Source organism: Octopus bimaculoides, chromosome 28 (assembly GCF_001194135.2).
Source record: "Octopus bimaculoides isolate UCB-OBI-ISO-001 chromosome 28, ASM119413v2, whole genome shotgun sequence".
Lineage (NCBI taxonomy): Eukaryota > Metazoa > Mollusca > Cephalopoda > Octopoda > Octopodidae > Octopus > Octopus bimaculoides.
This window is the reverse complement of record NC_069008.1, coordinates 16926416-16932012: the sequence shown is the minus strand read 5'-3', so window position 1 is coordinate 16932012 and position 5597 is coordinate 16926416.

The window sequence follows — 5597 nt, the reverse complement described above, 5'->3', positions numbered from 1 at the left end:
ATATATATATATATATATATATATATATATATATACGTTGAACATACACATACTTTAGACATATGTAAGTGTGTGTGTGCATGAGGGGAAGTGTAGGTGGGGTGCCCCTGCTTTTGTATGTACCTCTGTGTATGTATGTATAGGATGATGAGGTGGTATGACCTTGTCAGGAAAACAGAGGCCTCTTTGTAGAAATGGGTCTGTGTGTGTATGTATGTGTGTGTGTGTGTGTGTGCGCGCGCGTGACTATCTAAATGCTATGAGCTAACAATGGAGATTAATATTTAAGTGGACCAAGTTGGTATGAGACGATGCCTGTTCTGTGTGTGTGTATATATATGTATATATCTGCATGTGTGTAAATATATATGTATATGTGCGTATGTATGTGTGTGTGTGTGTATATATTTATATATGTGTGTGTGTATTTGTGTGTGTCTGTATCTCTGTGTGCATGCATGTTTGTATATATGTGTGTGTATATGTATAAGCATTTGTGTATGTGTGTGTATATATATATATATATATATATATATATGTATTATACACACTCACAGACACACTCACACACAGACACAAATACTCATATACACATATAGTATTAGTCTTTATTCACTACATCCACCATCTTATTAAATCACATCACCACCACCACCACCACCTGTATGCTTGTTAACTAGATAGCACAGGTAGTAATGTTTCCCCTGTAGTGCCATCTCCACCACCACCACCACCACCACCGCCTAATTACTAGTGTGACAGTGGGTACCGCTTGGTGGTGGTGGTGGGGGATCACAAAGAAATTAGATCAAAAGACACCAAGTCACATGCATACAGAAACAGAAATACACACACACATGTACATGCATTCACACTTATACATATGCGCTAATGTACACACACACACACACACACACACACACACACACAAACACATACATACACCCCACAGATACACAGATACACACACACACACACACACAAACGTACATACACATCAACACACACAAGTACTACACACACACACACACACACACAAACATACACATCAGCACACAAGTACTACACACACACACACACAAACTTACACACCAACACATACACGAGTACTACACACACACACACACACTTTTGGAGTAAAGATTGTTTGCCACCATAACATGGCAGTCCTGGTTTAGGACAAACGTTGCTGTAATTTAGCCCCAGGAGACATCGTCTCCAGCTGGCTATGCCACACGATCTGTGTCCTTATATTTTCAAACAAGGGAAAGTTAATTCAAGGCAGTATGTGACCCCACCACTCATGGCTATAGTAGAAAGCATTTGCTTAAAGGGTGCCTTAAGACGAAATTGAACCTGAAACCACAATGTAGGTAAACATCTCCACCACTGGGCCAAATCTAGGGCTCTGGTCAGAAGAGATTTAGAAATCAAAGGATAATATTCGCTGATGTTAAATTGAATGGAGTTCAAGTCGTGTTTATTCCTAATCCCATCGATTACTTTATTGTTTTTATTAATTTTTCTTCTGGTATTCCCTTCCAGTTAATCCTATTTCAGTTTCTGCAGGATTAATAGATAATTGTGGGATATTTTTTCTTTTTCTTTTTCTTTTTTTTTTTGTCTTTTTTTTTTTTTCGGCAGGATTAATAATAAGATAATTTCGCTGGGTAGATAAATATTTCTCCGTTAACCACTGACACACACGAAAACTATTCAACAGGATCTGAAAGTGAGTCACAGCTGTGAGCCAAATGGGAAAATATCGTAACACACGAGGCAACTAACTGCACCATCATCATCATCGTCATCATCATCATCATCATCGTCATCATCATCCACATCATCATCATCGTCATCATCATCAGCATCATCACCATTATCATCATCATCATCACCATTATCATCATCATCATCATCATCGTCATCATCACCATCATCATCATCATCATCATCATCATCGTCATCACCTAAGTTGTTGCCATCATCATCATCATCGTCGTCGTCGTCGTCATCCTCATCACCATCCTCATCATCATCCTCATCATCATCATCATCAACACCATCATCACCATCATCATCATCATCATCATCATCATCATCGTCGTCATCACCATCCTCATCACCATCATCATCATCATCCTCATCATCATCGTCATCTTCATCATTATAACCATTATCATTATTGTCATCATCACCACCACCACCACCACCACCACCACCATCATCATCATCATCATCATCACCCTTCAACGTCCACCTTCCATGCTAGCAGAAGAAATAAGAAACGTTAGCGTGCCGGGCGAAATGCCTAGTGGTATTTCGTCCGTCTTCACGTTCTGAGTTCAAATTCCGCCGAGGTCGACTCTGCCTTTCATCCTTTCGAAGTGGATAAATTAAGTACCAGTTACGCACTGGGGTCGATATAATCGACTTAATCTCTCTGTCTGTCCTTGTTTGTCCCCTCTATGTTTAGCCCCCCCACGCTGTGGGCAATAAAGAAATAAGAAGCCAAGAGTAGGGGTGTCAATAAGTAGCATGTGACGGTGCTTGGTACATTTCCTGGGGGACTTAACGACCATAACAACAACAATAAGAACAAACCACTATTTACCGTCATATGCTCGTCACATGGACGAACACAATAAAATGTTTATTTAGAGTTTTTGGAACACAGAGAAAGGAATCAAAATTCAATGTTTGAAAAGCCATTATGCAAAATGAGGAACTCCACCCCCACTTGCCAGAATACAATGGAGATGAAAGGGTGTTGTGTGCGAAGGCGGCGGCGGCGGTGGTGTTTTTTTAATCTTCAATAGAGCTCTGATCAAAAGCACTCCAGCTGTGACCATCCTGTCATTTATTCAAATGTAATATATCTACGACTACATTATCTAATGTGTCTCTCCCAAGTGCTGTTGTTTAACACTAGGTCGGTCCCGATCCTGTACACCTATGATCAGAGACATTCCAGCGGTGACCATCCTGTCATTTATTCAGCCATAATGCATCTAGGACTACATTAACTAAGGGGTTCTTTCTTAGGTTTGTTGTTTAACCCTAGGTCAGGTCAGCCTCGATCTGGGTACATATACTTATAACCAAAGCAGCTTTAGGTGTGACAATTTCATCTTTCATCCCGTCATAGTATACCTAGGACTACTTCATCTAATGTGCCTTTTCATATTGCTTCTGTTGTTGTTCAGCTCAAAGTCAGTTCCGGTGGAGAAGCTCTGGAATCAAAGAAATTCCGGCTATGTGTCCATGGCTTACACCGGGAACATCTTTATGGAGTTTCCACCTACATCTTCCCTACAGATCAAGCAGCGCCATCTACCTGAAGGAATTTGGGATTTGTCTGCTCTCCTACTTACCGAGACCCTAAGGCACCTGGCTGTAGAACTGAACCCAGAACCATGTGGTTGGGAAGCAACAGTCTTATCGCTGTATTCAGAACAAGTGCTGAGCTGGCAGAATCGTTAGCACGCTGGGCGAAATGCTTAGCGGTATTTTGTCTGTCTTTTCGTTCTGAGTTCAAATTCCACTGAGGTCGCCTTTGCCTTTTATCCTTTTGGATGTATATGTATATCATCATCATCATCATCATCATCATCGTTTAACGTCTGCTTTCCATGCTAGCATGGGTTGGACGATTTGACTGAGGACTGGTGAAACCGGATGGCAACACCAGGCTCCAACCTAATTTGGCAGAGTTTCTACAGCTGGATGCCCTTCCTAACGCCAATCACTCAGAGAGTGTAGTAGGTGCTTTTACGTGTCACCTGCACGAAGGCCAGTCAGGCGATACTGGCAACGGCCACGCTCGAAATGGTGTCTTTTATGTGCCACCCACACAAGCCAGTCCAGGGGCACTGACAACGATCTCACTTGGCTTGCCGGGTCTTCTCACGCACAGCACATTTCCAAAGGTCTCGGTCAGTAGTCATCGCCTCGGTGAGGCCCAATGTACGAAGGTCTTGCCTCACCACCTCAGCCCAGGTCTTATGTATATATATACATAGGTATATATATATATATATATATATATATATATATTTAATAGCAAAAATGTTATCTGTAATGGGTTAGGGTTAAGGTTAGGGCTGTTGAAAGAAAAGTGGTGTGTATGATCAATGAGTTGAAACAGACTCAGCCTAAAACAAAAGGCAACAACAAAACTCTCTACAAAGGGAGAAAAAAATTTAGGGCACAAGATGAACAAACCGTAAAACAAGCAAAAAAAGAAGCCTTTTTTTTTATAATGCTGATATTCAAATATGGTCAATGAAGTGAAGAGGAAAAAATTTCTTGGAATAACATTTGACGGTTTTGACAAATAGTTCTCGAAAGATAAGAAGCAAAACGACAAATGCAGTTGTAAGAAGAATGCTTCACGGCCACAAGGTTCTGGGTTCAGTCCCACCGTGTGACACCTTGAGAAAGTGTCTTCTGCTATGGCCTTGGGCCGACCAAAGCCTTGTGAGTGGATTTGGTGAATGGAAACTGAAAGAAGAGTGTTCTTCAGTCAGTTGCGATCATGCTGGTATTATTGTAACTGTCTGATAAATGGTCATGTCAAACTCTGAGTAACAACTTGAAAAAATTTTGTGTAGCTTTGATAAATACTCTTTACTCTCTCATTTACTTGTTTCAGTCATTTGACTGTGGCCATGCTGGAGCACCGCCTTTAGTCGAGCAAATTGACCCCAGGACTTATTCGTTGGAAGCCTAAGCTAAGCTAAGTTACGGGGACGTAAACACACAAGCATCAGTTGTCAAGCGATGTTGGGGGGACAAACACAGACACACAAACATATGCACACACACACACACACACATATATATATATATATATACATATATACGACAGGCTTCTTTCAGTTTCCGTCTACCAAATCCACTCACAAGGCTTTGGTCGGCCCGAGGCTATAGAAGAAGACACTTGCCCAAGGTGCCACACAGTAGGAATGAACCCGGAACCATGTGGTTGGTTAGCAAGCTACTTACCACACAGCCATATATATGTATATATATAGGCTCAGGTGTGGCTGTGTATGGTAAACCCATAGGGGACGATGCTACTGGATTTTATAGGCAATGGATTTTAGCAGAAATATGGTAACAAAAGGGTTACAGTGATCTCAATTAAAACCTTCTATGTTGATTCATGTTCCAAACACCAGATTAGTAATTGACAAAATTTTTCATTATTTTCATAATTAATCGAAACAAAGAAAATGATAACGAATGGATTAAATGACAGTTTTATCTTTATCAGGATTAACTTGGGGTTAATATATTTGTTTCTTTGTTTGTTTTTCAGGATTTATTCATTGGATGCACTTTGGCTATTGTTGGTAACCTCCTCATCAGCGTATCGCTAAACTTACAGGTAATGTTGCGATGTTCATGCTGTTCTTTTTAATGTATTTTACTAGTTAGTACATGCTATGATGACAAGTGGTGGTTGTGGTAGTGATAGTAGTGGTGGTAGTGGTGGTAGTGGTGGTGGTGGTGGTGGTGGTGGTATTGGTGGTGGTGGTGGTGATGGTGGTGGTAGTAGTGGTGGTGGTGGTAGTAGTGGTGGTGGTGGTGGT